Genomic DNA, 26,883 nt, shown 5'->3' with positions numbered 1-26,883 from the left:
AACACATGGGTGCCAAGCTGTGTGGGCCACAAATCTGGTCCTAGATTCCCAGCACTGCTCAATCTCACCCTCCTACTAAAAACATAGACTTAGCCCCGTCCTACTGCCTGACTCGTTCTGTGTCGTCACCATCAGCCCTCCACCCCTTTTCAAATCCACTGTTTCACAGTTTTTATTCAAGTCTGACTACATGCCTCCTCTCAGAAATTTACAGCAGTTTAATTTCTCTTTTTAAAAATTTTTTATACATTTATTTATTTATTTTGAGAGAGTGATGGGGGTGTCAGAGGCACAGAGAGAGAGAGGGAAAGAGATAATCCCAAGCAGGCTCCATGCCGTCAGCGCAGATCCCTACGTAGGGCTCGAATTCATGCACTGTGAGATCATGACCTGAGCCGAAATTAAGAGTCTGACACTTAACTCACTGAGCTACCCAGGCGCCCCTAATTTCTCCTCTTAAAAAGAACCAGGAGTTTTACTCAATAACTAAAATTTACCACTGGCTAGTGTATAGGAGAGAAATGTGGGGGCACCTGGGTGTCTCAGTCAGTCAAACCTCCAACTTTGTCTCAGGTCATGATCTCCCGTTTCACACGTTCATGCCCCACATCAGGCTCTGTGCTGACAGCTCAGAGCCTGGAGCCTGCTTCAGATTCTATGTTTCCTTCTCTTTGTCCCTCCCCTGCTCCTACACTGTCTCTCTCTCTCTCTCAAAAATAAATAAACATGAAAAAAAGAGAGAAATTTGAATATAAAAGATCCAAGATGTCCAGAAACTCAATATTCAAAACTTCTTGCAGAGAAGAATAGCATAATTTATTTCTACATGCAGCAACACCACTCATACATATGCCTTTACTATTTCCATGACTTAGAACTCTTTCCTCTTCCTGGGACACAGCCCCTTCATCCATACTCTCTGGGGGCTGACGCATTTACATTCAGGGCTTCACTGTCCAGTGGAACATTTACATCCTTGCAGAAAATTCTGTCCACACTGTCCAGTATGGTAGCCTCTAACCAACCACATGTGGTTATTGAACACTTGACATGTGGCCAATGCAACTGAGGAACTGGAGTTTTAAATTTTATCTAATTTTAATGAATTTTAACTCAAAATTAAAAACTACTATTTGATTCAGTATTGGCATGAGAAATCTCCTTTTTCAACTGTAAATTTTAGTCTAAGTACAGGTCAAATACTTTTCATGAAAATATAATATCTAAATTGATATGTAAGTGTAATATAAACAGGTTTTCACAAGCATATTACCCCCCCACACAAAGCATGAAAAATATCTCAATAATCTTTATATTCTTGTCATGTTGAAATCAAAACATTTTGGATATCTTGGTATGCTTAAAATTAATCTCATTTGTTTCTTTTTACTTTTTTTTTAATGTGGCTACCAGAGAATTTAAAATTATTTGTGTGGCTCACATTATATTTCTATTGATCACTGCTGGGCTAACGCCTGTTTCTGATGCAGTCTCTTCCTTGGGTTTTTTTGTTTGACCTCCTTTACACATTGTTTATACCTCCTTGCTCACACAGAACACATTCGAGAGAGCAATATAGTTTCTTTTGTATTTTTCTTATCTTTCTGTTAACTATAATTCATCAAGTGTAGCGATACAATCCACTGCCTAACACAAAGTAGGACTCAAATATTCTTTGACTTGAATTCTAGTTAGGTCTATGCCTGGTTGGATAAGGCATTCACTGGTTCCTGATTAAAGTGATCACAGCCCAGTTTGTTGTTAGAATGGAATTAATAGACCGTTATATGATCAGTCTGGATATTTCTAGCAAATTTTAATTTTCCACAATGGCAGTGAGGATACCAGATAAATTGGTTGGTAGTCAACCATTATGTCAGGTCAAATCTGTATCTTTGGCAGATTGTGATAGATTGGATGTTGATGGATTGTGTGGGGGGGGGGGGGAGTGGGGAGGGGAAAGAGAAGGAGAGAGAGAGAGAAGAAAGAAAGTGCTTGTATTTCCATATTTGCTCAGACGTACGGTATTTTAAACCCACTTAAATAAAGAACCTCAAAACTATCTTTATTCACAACTGAACAGTTAATTTTAACTTATTTCAACTAAGTCTAGTAAAAATATATATTCGCCATTAACAAGTGTTGCCCTCTTTCTGCAAAGTTTAATTAATGATAAAACATAATTGAGTTGTTTTGGTTGTTTGCCAAATATATATATATGCAAAAATGCCCTCCATGATATACATCCAGCAAATAAAGGCATCCGAGCCTATGGAGGAAGCAATATTTTTAGTCCTGGGTTTATCACCCCTTCAGTTCTCAATGTGAAAGATTCCCAAGGCTTTATTGTTATGTACATTTGGCCTCAGACTGAATTTATATTTAATTATTCGTGAACATTAAAGGATCTGGCATTTCAGCTTGAATTAGCACCCTGGAGGCAAGAGAGTTGAGGATTTTCGAATCCAGCTAGAATCTTCAACATGTAATGAATGTCAGCATCTAAGCCAAACCTGGGTGCCCCCCCCCTTGTTCTTACAACAACCCCACAAAGTACTACACCCATTTCTCAGATGGGGAAACTGACATCAGAGAAAGGAGACAACTTGCCCAAGGTGACTCATTTAAAGAGCTGTAGCACGAATACCGGAATCTAGGAGTCTTGAGTGCCCATCAACGATCTCTGTACCATAATGTGTGAATGTTGAGTCCCCATGGGTCTCTGCTGTTTGCATAACATGCTCATGTGAATTGCCATCTGACTCTCGCGCATACTCTCAGAGACCAGCGTTCTATCCCTATTGTACTGAGGAATCGAGGCTAGTGCATCATGCAGGACGGTTTCCTTGTGGTACAAACTGAGGTGTTGTGCAAGCTGGGTTCCTTCTGCATTACCACCTGCCATGCGCTGGGGGGTCTGGATAGATTTCAAAGCAGCACATGGTGTGGGCTAAGGAATAGGCTTTATTGGAGAAAGAGAACACGTAGAAGCCAGGGGTCAGCCAAAGGTGAGAATCACTGCTCCCCTTTCCCTGTCATCCTGCAGAGAGCTGTGCCAAGGCCTGGGCAGAGCTGAACGTTGTCCAGGTTTGCCAGATGAGGCCCTCTGCTGACATCACTCTCCCTTCTTAAGCTACCTTGACTATAACCTTGTCAGTGGACAGACAGTCAAATTCTTGGGGTGCCTGAGCACAGGTGCCCAGATTTATAGAGGTTATCTAAGCTTCCAGATGCTCAAAGACAGACGCCTTGGACAGCGATATGCTGGTTAACCAGCTCTTGGGTGTGAGGAAAGCCCTAATTAGTAATGTTTGCCACTTTCTTTGGCGTAAGTCTTCCCACAGCTTCCCACAGTGACCAATTTCAAGCTACCAATGTTCAAACTTCTTAAATACTTAACAACTGACTTTGACCAAGAAGTAGGAGCTAGCTCCAGCTTACCGCTAACCTTGGGACCTATGAAATGTGACACTGGATGGGCCAGCGAATGCCCTGGCCCAATGGGGATCCGTACTTGAGTGGAACCTCCAGCTTGGAGAGGCGGCTTCCCCATCTACCCATTTAGCCCTGAAGTCACCTGTTTCTTGTCCAGGGTGAGCACGAGGGGTCATTCTGGATAATTCTGCCCCTTGCAACCCATTAAGAACCTTGTCTAACACCACATCACCGGTGGAAAGGAGAAGCAGACCTTGAACCAGCACCCTTTCAGCTTTGCCCCACTTCTCCTCCTGTGCACAAAAAAACCAAGTCAGTTCCCTGAGGCTGACAAAGTCTGTGACAGTTGTTCCAGTTCTACCTGGAAAATGAGGAAGGGAGAGATAACATCCTCTGTGAAGTGCGGAGAAATGAGGTTAACCTCACAGTTATTTGATGTGCATGTTTGTGCACTGAGTCAAGGCCGGAGGTCATGTCTTGGTTTAACAAGACCACGTGTTGACAAGCAGAAAACTGCTTTCTTCACCCGGCAAGGAAAGCCACCGTCTGGCTTCAGAGCACGCTCTTTTTGTTGTTGTTGGTATGTTGCTGACAACCCTGTTCAGAGGATCCACAAGGAACAAAAATGAAAGCAGAAAAGGCTAACTTTGGTGTAATTAAGAGATATCACTGCTCCTTTTTCTCAGCGATGAGGCCACGGCTGACTCAGTCGATAAGGGCGGCGAAGGAGCAGGGCCCAAGGCATTGCAGGGAATGGACTGGCCCTTTTGTGGTCAAACTTGCAGTCCCAGGTTTTGAGGCAGAGCTGGATGGCAACAGAAACAGGCCAATCCACGGTTTTCTGAAAGGGGGGAGGGGATGGACGAAGAACTCACCTTTATTTCCTTTTCTAACTTGGAGCTCACCCTGGCTTCCCAATGGGGTCCTAAGGGAGAGACTTCAGTGTGGGGCTGGTCCTGCCTCCAATAGCAGGAATGGGGAAGGTCTTGGACACAAACGCCCTCTGGTGCAAATTTAAACGGTCCCGTCTGTGGGTGTTTCAGTGGAGATGCTGGTGTTTCGGATCAGGAGATGAAGAACAGACCCAGCTTAGGCCTTTGGGGAAGGCAAATATTCCTCCTAGGCTGAAAAATTGAGGCTCGTGCATTCATTCATTTAGCCATTCATTCAGAAATGTTTATCGAGCGACTACTCTGTGCCAGGCACTGTGCTGGCTGCTGCCCATGGATTCCCCCCTCATGGAACACACAACTGGAGGAGACACAGAGCTGTAAACATGCAGATGAGACAGTGACAGGGAGCAGTGGACATGTGGAGAACCTGAGAAGGCAGAGGACGCAGCTCCCAAGAGAACCCCCCTCGTGTCACATACCAGCAGGCAAGGCGAAGTTGGGCCAGAAAGAGTTCTCCAGGCAGTGACAAGATCATAGGTGCAACATCTAGAACCCAGAGAGAGCATCCAGTACCTGGAGAGCCAAGAATCATTGAATGGGGCTGGATCAACAAGGGCCCCTGACAAATAAATTTAGAGGAAGAATTAGAGGCTGGACAATGAAGAACCGTAAACACAACTCCAACTCCAGCGAGTTCACGCCTTATTCTGCAGATATCAGTTATAAATCGAGGAATGACATGACCAGATTGGCCTTTTAGGAAGATAAATCAGCTTGTGGTGGGTCACACCTGGAGGCTGAGAAAACCAGAAGCAAGGGGTGTGTGTGTGTGTGCGCGCGTGTGTGTGCGCGCGTGTGTGTGCGCACATATGTGCGCACGGATGGTGGCTGTAACAGCAGCCCAGGTGGGCAGTGCATGGCACCTGGGCCTGGAAGTGGCAGGGAGACTGGAGAGAAGATACCGAGGCAAGCGCTGGGCAGCCTTGGTGAGTGTTGGGTGGGGAGGAGGTAGAGGAAAAGGAAGACCCCTCTTAGCTGGGAACATCATGCCTCCATAGGATGCTGAAGAAGTCACCTGCACGGAGGGTTTAACTGTGGGTCAGTAGACTTTTCATAAAACTAAGGGGCCTGTTTTATCCCTCCTCCCTCAAGTTCACTCTTTACCAGGGCTGCTGTGCTTTCCTTCCGTGAAGCAAGGGGTAAGTTCTCCCAGAGGAGATAGATCTACCCGCACATTATACACAGGTAGACAGACAGGCTAGATGCTAGATGTGGAGCTGGGCTTCTAGGGAGTAGGTTCATTTTGTACCCGCAAGGCTCGTGGGCCACCAGACTCTCAGAAGCTCCTTCCCTATGTGTCCCCAGGTGTGAACACAAGTCCTGCCTGATCTGTGCCTTGTGATTTCAGTTTAGTTATTCCTGGTTCTGGATTTGAAATCTTTTTTTTTTTTTCTTTTTTTTTTCTGCCAGCTCAGAAATGCACAACAGCTGTGTTCACTGTTGGCCTTCTAGCCTCGAATTCATTCTAAATACATTCCTTCTTAGTAATTTCTTCTTTGAATGCTGATGTTGGCTATGCATTAGTATACACAATCCACAGGCTCTATGTTGCTCAATTTTTAGTTCGTTTATTTGACAACTTAAAATTCCTCACAAGTGGTGCTTTTATTTTGTTATTTGCATCTGGAAATCGTTGCTAACACGCCATGGAATAAATCTGGGTTTTTTTTCATAATTTTTTCTTATTATAAGAATAATAGATGTTCATCAAAAACTTTAAAGAAAAAAACATATATTTAACAGTAACAATATAAGCATCTCCCAAGTCCCACCACCACCTTCCCCATAGTTTGAGATAATCACTGCTGGCCCTCCGTCTTTAAAGTGCGTACAAATCTGTGAAAGCACAGCTGCCCAGGCCCCGTCCCATCAGACTGTGGCTTCCCTGGGTCCGGAGTGGGGAGTTAACCTTGGAGTTAACCATTCTAGCACGCACACCCCAGTTCTGCTGGTTCTCCCAATTCGAGAAGCTCTGTCCTAAACGTGCAATACCCACACAGGGCCATCCTGTACTCCCTGACTTTCCACTCACCAACATCTCAGAAACGTCTTTCATGTCCTCAAAGGTCCTTCTTCAATGGCATTTTGTTTCTTCTTTTTTTTTAAGTTTATTTATTTTGAGAGAGAAAGAGAGAGTACAAGTGGGAGAGGGACAGAGAAAGAGAAACCCAAGCAGCATCTGCACTGTCAGCACAAAGCCCCATGCAGGGCTCAAACCCACAAACCGTGAGATCATGACCGGAGCCAAAATTGGACACTTAACCAAATGAGCCACCCAGGCATCCCTTCAATGGCATTTTGAAATGCTGTGTGATGTGGTGTGCCATTGGCTCAGCCGTTGTTAAATGCCCGAGGTTCTTAATGCAGGGTCCACAGATCCTGAGGGGGGCTGTGGGTAGATCAGTTCCCTTGGTAATCCAAAGGATTTTTGTTTTTGCACTTGAAATATTATCTGGGGAAAGATGCCACATGATTTACAGAAGGAGTCCATTAGACAAAATGGTTAAAAACCTCTTAGACCATCCCCAGTGCATGGCATTTAGTGGTTTCCCTTGAACATCTCCTAGTTGTAAGTCATATTGCTATGATTGCCACCATTCACAAATCTTTGCCTAGGTAGGTATGCATGCAAGCTTGTGTGTATGTATATATGTGTGTGTACGTGTGTGTGTGTGCACGTGTGTGCATAAAATCAATGGTTACCTTATATGAAACTTGAAACCAACAGTCAAGAGCTGATGTAACAGCCTACCTCAGGAAACAACCCCCTGACTCACTCCTACCTGAGATAGGCTTGAATCCACTGTGTCCCTGCTCTGATGCATTCTCTGTCCGTCTCCTCTGCGGCCCTGCTTCCATCTGACAACACCAGCTTCTCTTCCCCACCCATCCTCACACTCCCCAGGTCTAGAACATCTTTGTTCTCATCATGCTGTGCAGCTATCATCTGGGAAAATATATCCTCAGCCCTGCTGAGGATTAAAAATACGGCTAATAGGATATATATGTTCCATGCGTGCTTGGGAAAGTATGGAATACACTGGAAGCCTTCCAGTTCCACCTGTGGTTCCCCCATCATTCTCACTCTCCTTCTCTTTCCCATCATTACAAATAGCCTCATTTGTGCTGCCCTGTCTCTGAGATTCTCCGCTGAGAATTGCCCTCTATCAGAAGGGCGCTGCTGGGCTCCATGCTTTGTGTGCTTCGATACTAATTCCATGCAAAGGAGGTGTTTCCATGGCCTTTACAGAGGAGGAAACTCAATGACTTCTCTGATGCCTCGGAGTGCTGAAGCTGGGATTTTTAAAAGTCTTTATTGAAGTATGATATATAGACACAAAAGTACAAGATCATGAGTCTCCAGTACCATGATTCTTTTACAGATAGAATGCACCTATGACGTCAGCACTCCAACCACAAAATGGAACATTATCAGCCCCCAGAGCCCCCTTCACGTCACCTTCCAAGCACTAACTCCACATCCCCCCAGTGTAACCAGCCCTCCCCGCTATCACCGTGAGCTAGTTTCACCATTTGGTACATAATATAAACAGAATCATACAGCATGTATTTTGTGTTAGCTTTTTGTATTTTTTGCTCAGCATTACACTGGTGAGATCCATCTTATTGTTAGGCACATTTGTAGAATCACAGATGTATAGTATCACATTTTCTAAATACACCACACGCTCTCATTTCTACTGTTGAGAGGAATTTGGATCATTTCCAGTTTGGGACCATTACAAATAGTACTGTGATACTACCCTCATGCATGCCTTTAAGTGAACATACGTACACATTCCTGTTGGTATATATCTAACCATGGGGTTATTGGGTCAGTTTTAGTAAATTCTGCCAGACAGTTGCCTAAGTGGGTTATATGGAAGCTGAAATTTAAACCCATTATTCTGACTCTACAATGACTTGTGGGAGTAGGGTGAGAGGCACATTTCTTTTTCTGTTGTTCCTAAAGAAAAATATTTCCAGTTTCTGTCCTACTTGGTAGTGATGGCCATCAATATCAACAATAGCAGGGGCCTGTGGAATGTTTTTGGATCATATTAGAACCTGTTGCCTTCACCGTCGAGAACTGGAGGAGGTCACTGGTTCTCCACCTGTGCTGATCCTCATGATGTCAGGCCGTGTTACCAAAGACCCATAGCAGCACACTTTTCCCAGATACAGGAAGATTTGCTACACAGTAAACAATAAAGCATTCTGACCCACTGATGTACAGTTGTTGAACAGACAGTACGCATATCCACCTTCATTTGACATCCCTGATGAACCACTAAGTGTTTGAAGTGTCCCCTAGTCCTTCCTAAGTGTCCTTCCTAAGTCAGAGAAATCCACCTTGAGGCTCTTGCTGCTCTCTGGTTATGTTTGTGTTTATTGATATTTCGATCTTGTCCCTCTCTCAATTCAGAGAGATCATAGACCATTAGAGTTGGCAGGAACTCTGGAGATGGCCCAAACCCTTCACTTTAGAGATAAGATGGAAAATTATTTGTCCAAAGTTAAAAGACGGCAGAAGTCCTAATCTGCCCCTCATTCTGTTGCCCTTTTGCTTACACTGGGTCTTCTGAACCTTCATGGTCCTGGGGAAAACCTGAGCCCAGTCTGGAAACTTCCCAGGACTTTAGGAGTCTCAGAAAAGCACACCATGATTAATGTCAGGTGTCCATGATCTCTAGGATCATTCAGCTGAGACTGACCTTGTCCCATATCTTTTTGCTGGTCTTAGCAGCATTCTTAGAGGGTGGTTCCAACCCTAAGGGTTCAGCTGATGGCCCCCACGTGCCCTCCTGGGGTCAGAACACATCACAGGACCAATCCATCCTTTGAACAGGAAAGACAGGGGTGAAAACTCCAGGAAGTGGGAATATATCAGTGCAAGATCCCACCTGGGTAACCCCTGTTTTGTTTGAAGAGAGAAACTTACAAAATCCAAACAGGCTAATTTGGAGAGCTTAATTTCTGCCCTGGTTTGTTTGCTTGTGTTGTTCCCATTTTAGCCTCAACATCTAGCATGTCTTGTACAGACTAGGCTTTCAATAAGTATGTGTTGAATGAGTAAATAAATGAGTGAATGAATGAATGAATGAATGAGTGAAGGAGTGGCCAAAAAAAGGTCAATTCCAGTGGTCTCCCCACACTGGGTTAGCACTAAAGGACTCACCTTTACCTTTGCCTGTAGGCACCTATATATTTTTCTATATGCAGAACAAATGCCTTTAAGTTTGGGATTAAGAAAAATAATTTTTCCTTTTCTATATCAGTTACTATTAAGTGGATAAAATGATGACTTTGGTAGAAGAAAGAAGGTATATGGGGAAAGTTTCAGAAATTTAAATGTTATATATGAACATATATTTATATATGTATTATATAATTTGTATTGTGTAACATGTTATGTAAAGTACATTTTGTGTTGTGAGGTGACACTTCCTGATTTTAGTTTTGTGGAAAGAATGGATCCTTGTAAGTAAATTGTACAGGTGACTGAAGCAAAACTGTTTTTGAAAAAGTGATCCACTTGGATGCCAGTATCTCTGTAATGTTTTATACAGTAGTTCCCTCTCTTAAAGTAAACTGAAGTTAACATGCCCATTTATTAATGGAAAGGTGGCTTTTATTATTATAACTATAAAATGAAATTGTGTTATACCTTACCAAACCAGGGACACATGGAGAGATTATATGCTCCCTATGTTAAGTGGCTTCATTCTGCTGGGTATTTTCATGTGTGCTTTTTATTTTTTTATTTTTTAATGTTTATTTTTGGGAGAGAGAGAGAGAGAGAGAGAGAGAGAGAGAGAGAGATGGAACATGAGCAGGGGAGGGGCAGAGAGAGAGAGAGAGACACAGAATCTGAAGCAGGCTCCAGGCTCTGAGCTGTCAGCACAGATCCCGATGCAGTGCTCGAACTCACAAACCATGATATCATGACCTGAGCCGAAGCCAGACGCTTAATTGACCTAGTCACCCACTCAGGCATGTGTGCTTTTTATACTTTCCTGATCTCTTTCTCCATCTCCAGACGCTCTTATCCACCACTCCTCCTTCCTGACCCTCTGCCTGTTCTAATGAGATTAACTAGTCCTTGGAATTTGCTGCTTTCAAATCGCTGTCGGCTGGGAAATTAGTCTCTGTGCATATCCTAATCCTGTGGTATAAACTCAGAAAAATGAGAAGAGACAGACTTGGATTTGGTGTCTGTTCTACCGGTGACCAGCTGTTTGACCTTTGGACAGGCCACTTGAACCCTATGAGTTCTGTTTCTGATGTGAGACAAGGCTGGTAACACCTTCCGGCCACGTTTGAGGAAAGACGAAATGAGACCACTCCGTTGATCTCTGGCCACATAGTAAATGCTCCGTCAGTGTGCCCCTCCTTTCATTCTCTCCCTTCCTGGCCAAAATCCACCTGCAAAGGTGTTAAGTGTTTGTGAAGCTCTCTCCAGGAGGAAGCAAAATAGGCTTGTACTTAGGTGGATGTTGAAGATATCTTTCATTCCTGTGGTTGACCCTTCCAAAGAATGAAAGTTGTTGTGTAAGTGTGCTATTTAATCAATATTACTGTACTAATAAAAGACGCTAACGTGACTTAGCACTGTCCAGGCAGAATGTTAAAAAACAAAACAAAACAAAAAAACCTTAAAAAAAAAAAAAACTGGTAATCCACTCTACCCATCTGCCATTTTCTCTGTTCTAGTTGAATATATGAGAGCACATCTTCAGCAATAAATTCAAATATAAGCACCATGAGATCTGGTCTGTTCACAATTGCACTTTTGGGGCCTGGAACATCATAGATGCACCATGATTTTTTTGACTGAATAAATAATCTCTTTCCTGCAGATGTTGTATCATTTATGCTGTGCCCAGGTCCTGTCAAAGGAAAAAAAATGAAGGCAAAAAGAGAGACACTCACCCAGCCATTTGTCTATTTTTTTTTCCCCCTCTGCTCAGGGCTAAATTTCCCTGAAAAATCACATCAGATCCCAGCTGTCAGAATGAGTTCATTAGCCGGGCTAGGGATTCTAGCTTCTGAGAGCCTCAGCTTCCACCCAGCCAGGTGTCTGCTTCAAGAAGAGCATTCTCTTATGCAAAACGTTGGTAGAAATGACCTGCTTTCTGACAAAGAGCAGCTCCAGAATCTGCCTGCCCTGTGCTACGGGATGGTCAGTGTAGACGGAGGAGCGTGCAGGCAGCCGGAGACCGGCGGCAGGAACGTGATCCGGCCGCTCTGGCATCGTGAGCTTGCCGTGCAGATGGTCCAGTTGCAGAAGGAGATGCTGTGGCTGTGTTCCTCCTTGCCCTTGCTGATGTAAGCATGGGGACATCGTATTCAATTTTTGGTCTCCATCTATATGCTGCTCCTCCAATGTATTTGTCCACATGAAGGGAGATGAAGCACAAAACAGTAGGACATCCAACTCTGCTTTAATTACAGTGATGAGCTGTTTGTCCCGGTGCCACCCGCTGCGATGCCGCCTTGTTCCCCTGACAAACTCAGAGCAGGGGTGACGCCGACTTCCCCGGCAGCCGCCAGTCGCCGTTCCCGGGCAGCAACCGTGTTTGGTTTGATATTTATTGTTTGAAAACCAAGGGCTATGACTCTGCCAAGCTTAATGAAAAGGGGAAAATCACTGGGGGCGGGTATGCAATTTTGAAGATGGGAGGTTTTGAACAAAGTCCTGATACTGACAGCATCCCTGGCACATGACAGATGACATTGTCATTCTCAGCAACAACAATGCGGTCATGGCTCTCACGCAGGTTTAATTGTCCAGGAGACACTAAGGGCCATGTCAAGACAGTTCAGCCAATGGGAATCAATACACCATTCAGGGTCCTTTTTGCCTTATGCTTTGCACTTCATTCATTCTTTTCCCCAGAGAAATTGCTCTTCTGGAGGGCTTCTGCTTGCTCACATGGTATCTCCCTCGCACTGGTCTCTGTGGTCGCAGAGAGCAAAGACCTCACCTTACTCACCTGGGTTCTCTCGCTCCAGGCACAACACCCGCACGTGACATAAGCTGTAACTATGGATTCAGTGGAATTAGAGAGACCAGGAGCCTGGTTACTCGTGGAGGCATAATTTTTTCGGGGACCAGAGAGATGATGACAGGCACAGGGGTGGGAGAATATGGACAGCAGCCTGTGGAATCTGAGCCCTTCGTGATTGGTGGGCAGAACTTACCAGAAGAGTCAGGGCAGTGGGTGAAATCACGGGCCAGTGAGTTGGACCGCATGGCTTCATATCCCACCCTGCCACCCACCAGCCAGGTGACTTTGGTCGGGATACGTGACATCTCTGTGACTCAGTTTCCATATATGCACAGTGAAGGTGATAATAATACCTGCCTCATAGGATCTTCCTGAGGGTTAAATAAGACAATCCTTGAGAGTATTCTGGCACGTAGAAAACTCTCAACCTATATTAGCTATTGTTGTATATTGTTATTATAAATACCTAATGCAGTTAATATCTTTGTACTTAGGACTTACCATGGGCAGGTGGGAATGTCTCTTTTGAAGACCCAGAGATGGATTTACCCTTATACCCCTAACATTATCCTCAAAGACACTATTTGGCTCATTTAAAAATTATTTACTCATTTTTTTTTTAATTTTTTTTTCAACGTTTATTTATTTTTGGGACAGAGAGAGACAGAGCATGAACGGGGGAGGGGCAGAGAGAGAGGGAGACACAGAATCAGAAACAGGCTCCAGGCTCCGAGCCATCAGCTCAGAGCCCGACGCGGGGCTCGAACCCACGGACCGCGAGATCGTGACCTGGCTGAAGTCGGACGCTTAACCGACTGCGCCACCCAGGCGCCCCTATTTACTCATTTTTAAAGACCCCTTTAAGCTCTTTTTAGTAAAAAAAGTAGTTCTATTCCTATTCTCATAAGAATGGCGTGAAAAATCTTATTACATTCATAATCTTAAATTAAGATAATTGAAATCTGCTGTTGGAAAGTGGACCCCAAATATATCAAAAAATTAATTCAATTCAATTATAAATAACAAGAATCAACTGTACTTGAATGTGTGTGAAGTATAGAATCATAGTTAAACATTTAAAGAATATGTCCTTATCTGGTTACTATGGCGACAGGTTACTCCAAGAATTCGTGGTTCTATGGTAACAATGGAACTATACTATTTCCTCTCCATATTGAAATATTCAGCAACTAATTTCCGGTAGCTTCATAATATGTCATGTTAATGACCTCAGAGGTGGAAACCAAGGTGGTGAGATCATCTCCATGCTCTACAATTATTCTATGAAACAAAGCAGGAAGAAAACATGTTTTTATACTCATTGGACTGGGAACTACAAGGGAGTTCTTAATGAGAAAGAGATAGCAATGACACTTCATGGGGAAGTGCTAAATTTAACTCAAGTGGTTACTATTACTTATTCATTGGGTCCAGAATAGATAGGATCACCACCATGAGACAATTATAGTTTCATATGGGTGAAGCCAGAAAGAATATGGTAGAATTCAATTCAATTTCACCAATTGTTAATGGAACCTATCATGTGCTGGGCACATATGAAGTAGGAATTGCCCCATAGCTATTCTTTGTCTGTTAAAATTTTTATAGTATTTGTGTGTGTGTGTACTACCAAACATTCAGAACAGTAGGAATAATAAAGAAAGAAAACGTAACTGAGGTCTAAAAACCCTATCGTCAGTATTAGTTTCTCCAAAGTTCCTCGCAAAATCCTAGAGGTAACAAAGGATGTGAAGCGGAGGTGTGTTGGAGTCAGCTCATACCAGCTTGCACCAGTTGGTATGCATCTATCCCCAACTCTGTATTCAGTGATGTCACTTTAGTGGCTTGAAGTCATCCGTGAAGGGAGTGTTTACACCATAGGAATTGGCAAACACTAGAAATCAGGTTCGTTCGTTGTTTCCTCCTTCCCTCCCTCCCTCCCTCCCTCCTTCCTTCCTTCCTTTCTTCCCTCCCTCCCTCCCTCCCTCCCTCCTTCCTTCCTTCTCTCTCTCCCTCTCTCTCTCCCTCTTCCCCCTTCCTTCCTTCCTTCCCTCCCTCCTTTTCTCTTTTCTTTTCTTTTCTTTTCTTTTCTTTTCTTTTCTTTTCTTTTCTTTCTTTTGCTTTCTTCCTTTCTTTCTCCTTTTTGAGAGTTGACAGTTAAACATTTACCAGCACTGCACTCCACTCTCAAGTAGTGACTTGAAATGATATCTTCATATTTCACAGACATCTCCCTCCTCTTTCTGTGTCTATTTCTCTCTCCCATACCCCCTCCACATACACACCCATGAGGTCAGTTTTGCCTCTGTAGATTAAAATTGAATAACAGCTGCTTTTGAGCTGATCTCTGCTTCTCTCACTCTGATTCAAGCCTCCAGTATCTCTTACCTAGACTTTGTGTACAGCCTCCTAATTGATCTCCTCATGTCCACTATTCTTGCTCCTTTCAGGTCCAGTCTCCGTACAGCAGCTAGAGTGATCATCTAAAATTGTAAATTGCTTAAGCAAGCAGGAGAAAAGAAATAAAAATGAAATCAAAGCTAAAATAAACTTAACTATAAACAGGAAAACAATAGAAAAATCAACAAAACTAAAAGATGCTTCTTTTAAACAATGAATACAATTGTTAAGCCTCTAAAGATATAAATTACCAATATCATAAATCAAAGAAAGATCATCACTACTGATCACACGGACATTAAAAAGATAACAAAGGAATACCATTAGTATTGTGGCCTCCAAACTTGCTACCTTAGATGAAAAACCAATTCCCTGAAAGACATAAATTGTTTAAACTTATATAAGGAGAAGTAGATAATCTGAATAGCCTTAGACTTACTAAATACATTAAATCAATAATTGATAACCTACCAAAAAAGGAAGCATCAAGTTCATCAGATGGCTTACTGATAAATTCTACTAAGCATTAGGCCCAGATGGTTTCACTGGTGAATTCTGCCAAACGTTTAAAGGAGAAGTAATGCTAATAACTCACAATCTCCTCCAGAATATAGAAGCAGAGAAAACACTTACTAACTCATTCTATGATACCAGCACCCACCACCCCAATAGTCAAACCTGATAAGGGCATTAGAAGAAAGGAAAATACAAACCAATATCTCTGTGAACATAGATGCAAAATTTCCCCAAATATTAGCAAATCAAATCCAACAATGTATACGTAGAATTATATTCATGTCCCAGTGGAATTTATTTCAAGTATGTGAAGCTGGTTCAACATTTGAAAATCAGTGCAATCTATTATATCAACAGGATGAAGAGAAAGATTCTATAATTATGTCAATTAATCTAGAATAAATATGACAGAATTCAATGCCAATTCATAATCAGCAAACTAGGAAGAGGATAGCTCTCTCAACTTGACAAAGAACGTCTACAAAAAACCTATAGGTAACGTCAAACCTACAGATGATAGACTGGATGCTTTCCCGTTAATATCAGGTAAAAGGCAAGGGTGTTACCTCTCACCACTCCTACCAAACATTGTGCTATAAATTCTAGATAATACAATGGAAAGAAAAAGTATACATATTGGAAAAGAAGAAATAAAACTGTCCTTATTTGCCAATGGCATGATTACCTATGTGAAAATCCCCAAAGAGTCTACAAAATAGCTATTTGAGTATAGCAAGGCCATGAGGTATGAGATCAATGTACAAAAGTCAACTGATGGCCTATATGATTAGGTATAGTACTTAGTATAAATCTAACAATATGTATGCTGAAAGCTACAAATTGCTGATGAAAGAAATCAAAGAATATCTAAATAGATGAAAAGATGTCCCATGTTCATGATTTGTAAGACTCAATGTTGTTATGAGGTCAGTTCTTCCTACTTGATTTATAGACTTAATGCAATCCTTACCAAAATCCTAACAAGATAGCTTGTAGATATCAACATACCGATTCTAAAATTTATATGGAAAGATAAAAGATTTAGAATAGCCAACACAATGTTTAAGGAGAAGAACAAAGTTGGAGGATTCACATTACTCAATTTCAAGACAGTATAAAGCTTGAATTAGGTAGTGTGAGTAATCAAGATAGTGTGGTAACCATAAAACTTGACACAGGATCCAAGGGTAGGATACATAATGTGGCAAAAGAATCTAACAGAAAGGAGTAGAGGAAAAACTGATGATTGAAATAGTTTGGAAATGAGTGAAATCCCTCAGACTGAAAAGAAATGGAACTATATATAGCATTGAACTGTAGTTGGTAAAGTTCTTCCCTGTGAGGGTACAGGTTAACAATTCTGAAACTATAACATATGTGTACTGGAATTGAGCAATTAAAGTATTTCAGTAGAGGATAGTGGAAGTCAAGTTTCTCACTGTTGGAGTGAGAGTCTACAGACAAGCAAAGGGGGGAAGCTAGACTGATCTATGTGTAAAGGAATAGTGTTGAAGACCACATTGAACCATGCTGGGTCTGATACTCTACTCTCGTCATCTTGAAATTCTTAATAATTTTTGAGCAAGGAGCCCTGCATTTTCATTTTCTACTGGGCCCCTACAATGATGTAGCCAATATTGCATTTAACAACCATTCTGTCAGTGTTGATGTTCCCTAGGACTCCAGGTGTGGCTCCCTTCTTCTACTCATTCTACCCTCTCTGTGGTCACCCTCACCCATTTTCATGACTTCAACTTAGCCTAGGACCTTGACAACTGGTACGTCGATAGCTTTACTCACCTGAGTTCTACTGATCTCCAGACTTGAATTTCCAACTCCTTGATTCACGTCTCCAGATCTCTTAAACTTACCATATCTACAAAAGAGTTCATTATTTATTTTCCCTAGTCTCTAAAACTGCTACTTTTGCAGCATATATAATATACATAAAAATCCTGAATCAAGAAAATTAAAAAAGGGCACCTGGGTGGCTCAGTCAGTTAAGCATCTTTTGGTTTTTGCTCAGGTCATGATCTCATGGTTTGTGAGTTCAAGCCCCACATCAGACTCCATGCTGACAATGCAGAGCCTGCCTGGGATTCTCTCTCTCTTTCTCTCTCTCTCTCTCTCTCTCTCTCTCTCTCTGCTCCTCCTCCCTTCACTCTCTTTGTCTCTCTCTCAAAAATAATAAATAAACTTAAACCAAAATTTAAAAAACAAATCTCAGAATCACCGTGGAAACTTTTCTCTCCCTTACTCCCATTCAACTATAATCTAAGGCTTGCTAGTTTCATCTAAAAATTCCTCTGCATCAGTTCATATTCTCTGTCTTCACTGTACTCCATTATCTCCCCTCCAGGACACAATAGGAGAAACCTGCCTCCTGTACTTCTCTGTCCTGATCCAACTAATGTCAAAATTCCCTCCAGAATAATTTTACTAAAACTCATGTCAGATACCAATCTCCTGCTTACCATCCTCAGCGGTCTGACACTGAGTATGGGTAAAGTTTAAACTCTTCAGTGGCCTAGCAGGCTCTCAGTCTCACCTGGGCACCCTACCTTCCTGCCACCTTAATTTCTAGCCTCCCCACCCCATCTTTCCTGGGTATGATACTACAATTCCGTATGTACTCTGCACCTGGGATGCCGCCACACATTCAACGTACTCTCTCTACCTGGACTGTCTGTTTCCCCCTTCTGTACTAGGCTTCACTGAAGACCCACTTGTGCCCACTGGAGCTTCTTATCATCCAGCTTTTGTTCTCCTGTAACCCATTCTCCACCCAGAAGCCAGATGGAGCTCTCCACACCATAGATCTTTCACTCCCTTCTTCAAATCATTCAAGTCAATCCCTGCTTCCCACAGAAGAAAGTCCCAAAGCTTAATAGGCTTATAAAGCCCTATAGGAAATTAATAGTCCCGTCAGGATATGGACACATAATTGAATAACAGTGATACAACGTGCTCCATGACAAGGTGTGATCCACGAGCCAACTACTTCGACAAAGTTTTCCAGAGTGTACCCTCCCCCAAATAATGAATTCAAGTTGTTGGAATTCTCCTTGTCCCTCATTATGACTTCCTTGCCATCGTTCTCCTCTGAGTCGCTTGGTCACCGGTCCCTCCTGCAGTGCACACACCCATGTAACGTGAAGCTATAGGGTTATGGCCATCATTGCCTAAATGTGGAAACTGATTTTTTTTTTTTTTTTTTTACGTAGCAAATGTAAAATAAAGTGGAATTTGGACAAGAAATTCCAAGGAATATTTTCTAAGAGGAGTTGATAAGTTGTAAGGAAGCAGTCGCTTTTTTCCAGAATAGCCTTGGAAAAATAAAAGCTCAAACTACTTAGTCTAACGAAAATAAAATCAGTAAGAAGCTTTTTGCAAAACAAGCAAACAGAAAAAGATTTGTGGTTCATTGACATAGCCATTGACATTTGGGAACCCTATCCTTTTTAAATAAAACTAGCCAAAAAAAAAAAAAAAAAAAGAAGTTTAGTCTCTTTGTAAATGTGCATGAGGAATATCATTTATGATTAAACTGTTATGAGGAATATACTCATAACTGCAGGAAATTCTTACCACATCTTTCTAAAATTACTATTTGATATTTTATATGCCAAAAATGACTTTGTGATATAGTGTTCTCTTGGAAACCACCTAATGGCCTACATAAGGAAGTCATTAAATAAGTCATAAATGGAGTAGATATGATGGACAATTATGCAGTCATTAAGATTCGTGTTCTTAAAGAACTTTCCCTTTTTAAGGAAAATGCACAAAAATATTATTTGGGGAAAATATAGGTTACAAAACAGTATTATACTATTGTTCCAGTTTTATTTAAAAATTATGTCTATACAGCAAAATGTTACTAGTAGGATATCAAATAGGCTGGTATTTAAAGGAGATTCCTTTTAAATCTTCGAACATTTTGTATTAAATCAAATTCTCCATAATGATCATGTATTATTTTAAACGTGGCTGTTTAATTGATGGTCCATTCTCAGACACTTTTGAGAATGAATGAAGGATCTCTAGTAACAGCGTCACCAGGACCATAGACAAAACTGGACTGTTTTGGACAAACATGATACATGTTTGGTTGGTTGAACTGTTCCCCAAAATCCATACACGTTGGAGCCCTAATCCCTAGTACTTGAAAATGTGAAGGTTACCGCAGATGTAATTAATTAGGAAAGGGCCATACTGGAATAGGGTGGGCCCCTAGCCAATATAACCAATTTTCTTATAAAAAGGAGAAATTTGGACATATATACACAAGAAGAATGACATATGAATGTGGAAGCAGAGGTTGGGATGGTGCGTCTACAAGCCAAGGAGCACCAGTGATTGCCAGGAAACCACAAGAGTTTACTGGGGAGGCATGGAGCAGAAACTCCCTCAGAGTCTCAGAAGGAACCAAGCTTGCCATCGCTTTGATCTAGGACTTCTGATTTGCAACAGGGAAGGCAGAAAAAATGAAGTTTCACTGAGTAAAAGGAATTTGTTCACTGAACTAGTATTGTGCAAAATTGTTTTATCACTCAAAAATATTTGCTTCTCCTCTGTGTCTGGCCCCTCCTGGGAAGCCCTGCCCTGGTGAGATCAGGCTTGAACACATGACTTGCTTCAGGAAATGAAGTATGAGTGGAAGTCACATGTGCCACTTAAAAGTGGGAGCTTGAAAGGCCATGCTATGGTTCGGCCATCTTTGCCCTTGGCCTTGAGACCAGAATATCCTGAAGAGGAGATGCTTCTTTAGCCTGGACCCTAAAATGAAGAAAACCCAGAGCCAGGTTGTAACTGACCCGCAATATACCTGTAACATGAGATAGAAATAGATCTGAGCCAATGTGATTCACTAAAATGATGACATCATGTGTTGCCCTGGCACAATTTAGCATAAGCTGACTAATAAAACATTTGCTAAGCAGCTATCACATAGGTGCTGGGGACAAAGTAATAAATTATACAGATTCTGCCATCCAGGAGCTGACATTAAATGGTATATCCTTTGCCTTTAAAATATGAAGATTTTTGGCCCCAGGTGTGTTCTACTTTTTTTTTTTTTTTTTTTTTTTTTAAATTTTTTTTTCAACGTTTATTTACTTTTGGGACAGAGAGAGACAGAGCATGAACGGGGGAGGAGCAGAGAGAGAGGGAGACACAGAATCGGAAACAGGCTCCAGGCTCTGAGCCATCAGCCCAGAGCCTGATGCGGGGCTTGAACTCACAGACCGCGAGATCGTGACCTGGCTGAAGTTGGACGCTTAACCGACTGCGCCACCCAGGCGCCCCTGTTCTACTTTTTTTTGTAACACCTGCAAGTAAATGTTAAACCATGTTATTCTGATAGATTTTTAGAGAAAAAAAAATCTTGAAGTGCTCTCATATTCAAAGTCGTTCGTGGAATCTTGAACTACATGTACAGATATAAAGTTTGCCAATTAAAATTTTATGGTTTAGGGAAAGAAACTCCTGTGAAAAATAAACCTAAGCTAATTATTCCATTATTTAATTCTCATTTGGAAAATGAGATATTCAGACACTATTAAAAGTTACATTAAGGGGTAAAAACCACTTCTGTGGAAACTGTCAAATTTATTTCATTTACTGTTAAAGAATATTAATTTCAAGGAGCAAGCTTTGAAAGCAACCAAATAAGTTGTCAAAGGCAAGTAATCCCTCCCTGAGGAATGTTTGAAGGCTACAGATTATATAAGGGGCGTCGTGTCTCAAGTGCAGGTCGGGGTGGAGGCAGAAGGGTCATGTTCTAAAGTCAGCCTTCTAAAGCAAAAATTGCATGGTGTCAAAATTACCCTTGAAAGTCCCTTACATGGCACTTAAATTGCCCAGACCTGGGCCTTTAGAAGTTCAAAAGCAAAGAATTAATGTCTTCTGTGTCTCTGGAGCAATGAAATCCAAGGTCTAACTTGAAAGGGGCAAAAGACAATGGGGAAAACAAAGGGTCTTCCTCTCATGGTCTTCTGTTCTTTCTCCAAGCGCTTCTCCCTCAAGCCCCTCTCTCCTCTCCTTGTTCCCCTAAATACTTGCACACCAGTGAAGTCAAATGAGTGACATGTGCACATTAAGCAACCCCAGTCTTTAGTTTCATTTATTTATTTATTTATTTAAAAAAATTTTTTTTTCAAACGTTTATTTATTTTTGGGACAGAGAGAGACAGAGCATGAACGGGGGAGGGGCAGTGAGAGAGGGAGACACAGAATCGGAAACAGGCTCCAGGCTCTGAGCCATCAGCCCAGAGCCTGACGCGGGGCTCGAACTCACGGACCGCGAGATCGTGACCTGGCTGAAGTCGGACGCCCAACCGACTGCGCCACCCAGGCGCCCCTTTAGTTTCATTTAAAAAGGTAAAAGGAAATGTATTGGGAGCCCATTATCTATGCTATCCTGGGCGAGATGCTGAGGAGAGAAAGGGAAAAACAAAAAAACAAAAAAACCCCACCAAGATGAAAAAGAAACACAAAGGAGCAGGCAAGAGTGAAATCCAACCAGATACTATGAAAGCAAGCAGCCTGGCCCAATCTAGGTGCCAGTAACATGGCAACACAATTAAACAGACAAGGAAAGCTTTATGTAAGACTACAGCACTGGAGTCTTAAAGTTAACCCTGCTTAAACAAAAGGCAGGAGGCATTTGAAGCCCCAGGGTGAGCTAGTGGAAAAATACCAAAGGACATTAAGGGGTAGCATGACCAATGTGTTGGGCCCCGAGAGACAGGGGCACTATCTCCTTCAGTGATTACCCATCAGAGGAATGGTTTGCAGGTCCTCGAGAAGGACATCTCTGGGTGGTGAAACTGGCAGAAACTGGGAGACGATTTACACTTGAAAGGGCAGAGAAAGAATTACAGCTGCAAGTTTTCTAAGGTAAATTCTTTAAGAAAAGGGGGTGAGGGACCTATGGTTAGGAAGAAACCTGTCTAAAGTTTAATCAAGCCAAGGGGGAATGTTAAGGCCATCCGAAGTAAGCACAGATGCTATGAACAGAAGTTCTCAAATCTTGACTGCACTTCAGGATTGTCTGAGCTTTAAAAAATCTCAATGTCGAAGAGATATCCCAGATACACTGCAAAACCAATGACATGCAAATCTCTGGGGAGGACTCAGGCATCAATAGGGCTTAAAGCTTCCCAGATGAGTCAAGGTGCAGCCAAGGTTGAGATCTGGGGCTACAGGTGCAAAGAAGAGCGTCTGATATGAGTCTGAAGTCTGGGTGGGAACTATCCAGGGGAGAAAAACATTCTAGATGAAAGGAACTGCAGTAGCAAAGGTCCTTCAGTAGGAAGAAAGTGGTTTTATTTGTGCCTTGAATGTAGTGTTGTTATAAATTAAACAATGACCAAGCTCCTTGAGCTGAATCAATACACAGTCATAATACATCGGCTCACTTAGACATGTCAACACCTTTTTCTCTCTTTGTTAAGGGTCACTGATTCTTTAAAAGCATGAGGAGTAACGGATTCTATCCGATGATGATTCATTCCATAGTTCCAACATACATCTATCCCTCACTGAGGTCCTGAAAGCATCTTCCTTTCAAAGGTCTAATCCTAGCATTGTGCCTCACACATGGCACTCTAAAATACACACTGATCTACAAAAGTGACATGTCCTCAGAAGGTACAAGGCATTTCCTTTAGGAAAGTGTTTGCCTGTGTGTCCAAGCTGAGAAAGGGTGCACTCATAAGCTGAAGAAAATTGATCTTGTTGTGGTTGTTGTACAAAGGCTGATGTTTTCAAAGACTTCAGATAAAAGGCTCCACAGGCAGCTAACAAGCTCTTAATAGGTCTAGATCAAGGTTTACTCACCTGCTTCCAGGACTTGACTTTGGTGTCTTGGTGACAAGAAACCAGGATTTGACAGCGTTCATTTTTGTTACCTCCTTCCATAAATTCTATGCTACTTTATTCCTTATTCATTCAGCACCGATGTTTTCATGGCCATAATACATTTATACTAATTCAGAAGCTTGCCATCAAATAGATAGGCACGTCTGTCTAATCTGGAAGGCAACAGAACCTCTAATTCTGATACTACAGACGAAATTGAAGCCTGCTTTTTATCCCCACAGTGCTCTTCAAAGGAACAGTTTTTCTAAAATTCAAACAAGGGTGTCTCAGTTAATAAGATGGCATTTTCCTTTTCTTTTTCTTATCATCTGTCCAAATCAAGGGCAGTGGATGCCAGACTCCAATGACGTCAGGCTACTGTGGCTCCTTCAAAATGCTACTCTCAATCAGGTTTCTTATTATCCGATCCCGATTCCATACATAGTCACGGAAATTGACTTTTTAGATTAATCGGAGTCATTTTTATTGCTTTTTAATAGCTAATTGCCACACAGTCCATCTTGTTAGCAGTTGTGATTCAGATCAACCTTTGAGATGAGTACAGATAACAGACTGGCTTTATCAGTTGGGTGTTCTCCTGGGATGATCACCAGCCACATGAGGAACCATGTGTGGACTCATTGGGTAGGGTGTGGGTGGTGTATGAGATATTAAGGATGCTGCAATTTGGTATCACTTCCTATTTGGGATGAGTCAGAGAGATTTTGGAAACATCTTCAAGGCTAACCCGATTTACATTATAGTTACGTTTTAATTGCATTTTAAAGCCTCAATGCAGTTGATTGTGAAAACCGTCACACCATTTTTAAGAGAACTGGAGTTTTCTTTTTATGGAAATGCAAAAGGACCCCTCAGGATAACATCATGTTACCTAAGCAGTGAAAGAGAGATATCTGCTCTCAGTGTTCCCTCAGATTCTTCTAGAAAAGTTTACCAGGGGTCCCCACTCAACACATGCAGTGGACTCATTTCACCTGTAATGTACCTTTTGGTCTTTTCATTCTTCCATTGGATCATATAGTGATAGAGTTTCAAGCATGGAGCTAGGTGCGTTCTGGGAATGTGATAGAGAAAACAGAGATCCTCCCCTTATCCTGGGAGTTGGTGGTCTCTTGGGGAACACAAAGAGGCAATCCCAAGCCTCCACCCATCTCATCTTGTTATTCTTGGCTTTTATCTTCTTCACCAGGACCTCTGGATGCTTCCTTCACTACTTGTTGGAGAGTTTCTTCTCATAGGGCTTTGCTGGATGTCCTTTTTGCCCTGGAATAATCGAATACTGACTTGCTGGGGTTTCTTCTTTTCTGGCTTCTATCTCTACTTTGCTCACCCCTTTTGGATCACACTATTTATTCACAGGGCCTTCATTACTACAGAGGCATCAATAATTCACAAGTCTAAATTCTGTCCCTCCCCTCTCACTTGAACCCCAGACCTGCTTCACTCTCAACCCCCAGGTAGCCAGAGACCTTGAACTTAACATGTTCCAGTTTGATCCTTCCTCTTCCTTTCCATGTCTTGTAGTTTATCTTTCTCTGTCTTGGTAAAATCTCCCATTTGCCCAAAGTAGAGGACTGAAAATAATCTGGCTTTTAAAAATACCCTGGAAAAAAATAGACCATTCATCAGTTTGCTGATTCTATATCTCTAAACAACACTGTGAATTTCTATGACTCTAGTTGAGTTAAATTTACTCCTAGCTTTTTAAAATAAAGCCAATGAAAGACTGAGAAGATTATTACAAAGGCTGCTTTCTGGTGAAGTTGCTGAATCAACAGCTTTATTTTAGTCAAATCACATTTTCATATTTCAAAAATACTTTCTGGACAATTAATGAGTCCCGTGGGGTCAGTACTGTGAGGTTTATGATTTTGTAATGATGATCTAAGGTCTGTGTGAAAAAGGTAATCAGGTTCATTGGAGAATCAAACTGGTCAAAAGTAGACACTGACGTCTGAATCTGAATCTCTCCCATGAATTTTTTAGCAGGTGTTAAAATAAGACATATAAAAAAAGAACCTTTGGAAAATAAGAAACCTGGACTTTTCAAATGCTGGGACATGGTGGTCACTTTTAAAAGGGATATAACTTTAATTTCTCATTTGAATATGCATGACACTGATTTAACCAGCTCAGTAATAACATGATCTACCAAGCAGGTAAAATTGCATCAAGTTGGGCTGGACCAGTTTTAAGGTTCTTACATAAAGCATGTTAGCACATGATCTTAGATATGTCATGATTTAAGTTATGAACTCTGTAAGAAAGCTATATATAAAAAAAGTTTGATTAGTGTGGTTTTCAAGCAGGTTACAATTAGGATTATGGTTGTCATAGGGACAGGTCCATGACAATGGAAGTGAAGCATGACAGCTTTGCTTTATCAGAATAGTAATTCTTCATTTTTGTGAATGTCAGCAAATGAATTTGACCCACCACATGTGGACTTGGATCAAAGGGCACATTTAGCATATGGTCAATGTGGCACTTAGGTGGCCTTTCAAAAGGCCAAGTCCGCAGTGATAACCACCACAATAATCCTGTAAACCTATCCAGCTGCCTTCAATGATGTGACTTATGATTGGAAGGGGAAAAAAAGAAGGGTGATATTTTATAAATATCAATTTTCAAAAAATCTCTGATCTGTTGGCATTAACTGATGAGCTCAGAGATGCTTGGAAACCTCCCTGCCTGCACAACGACTGTAACCATGGCAACCTGCGTTTTAAAGGATGTTGAAGATGTTTTTAAACATAAGGTGAGAAAAACAATCTTACACAAATGTTTGCCTGAGACTTCATGTCTAATTCCACCAGTACACTTGCTGTTCCTTTACGGGGACTTGATGCAATGCTAGAAGATGTCCCGTTGGAGGAAAACCTGGACCACCCAGGGCAGTCACAAATCTGGAGACCACTGCATTGCTACAAGAGAGAGATTTGCCTGGGTACCAAGACTCAGTTTGGATACGCCTAGGCTTCCCATACATTATGCATGAAGTAGATTGGCAACTCATTCTTAAAGCTTTTTAATTTTTGATGCTATTTGTTCCATGTGATTTTTAAAAAGTTTAATTGGACTACCATATATTTTAGAACAAATTAATTAAGAAAGACCTCAGATTTCCAAAGCAATGTGCTAATAGCTCTGTAGAGTACTGGATCTGAGTAGACGATAGAGAACAATTGTGCAGTGTTCATTATTTGAACATTAAATTTCGATACTGAATAAATCATCAAATGAATAATACTTTCTTACTAGTCATACTTTATTGTAGTTTTTTTAAAGTTTATTTATTTATTATCTTTGAGAGAGAGCGTGCGCACAAGCAGGGGAGGGGCAGAGAGAGAGGGAGACAGTGTCCAAAGCAGGCTCTGTGCTGACAGCTCAGAGCCTGACATGGGGCTCGAACCCACAAACTGTGAGATCATGGCCTAAGCTGAAGGTGGACACTCAACCCACTGAGCCACCCAGGTGCCCCTTTATTTCAGTTTTTAAACAATTATGATTCTATTTGAACAGGGCATAGAATGGGAGCATTTTGAGGAGGCAGGTTATAATCAAAGATTCCTATTAACTATTTGGAGCTAGAATAGTTTTTAACTATTTAACTATTTGGAGCTAGAATAGTCTTGGAGCTAGAATCATATTTAGTCCAAACAAACACAGATACTAAAGGCATT

General features: G+C 41.7%; 1 protein-coding gene across 1 annotated transcript in view; it reads left to right on the top strand.

Annotated features, from left to right (window-relative positions):
- Positions 1-26,883, top strand: part of CDH13 (cadherin 13) — a 1,039,261-nt gene that overhangs the window by 459,685 nt on the left and 552,693 nt on the right. The window lies entirely within an intron of this gene.

The sequence above is a fragment of the Puma concolor genome, chromosome E2 (assembly GCF_028749965.1).
Source record: "Puma concolor isolate L17-30 chromosome E2, mPumCon1.1.hap2, whole genome shotgun sequence".
NCBI classification, from domain to species: Eukaryota; Metazoa; Chordata; class Mammalia; order Carnivora; family Felidae; genus Puma; species Puma concolor.
Note: the sequence above shows the minus strand (reverse complement) of the source record. Positions and strands in the feature narration are given on the sequence as shown.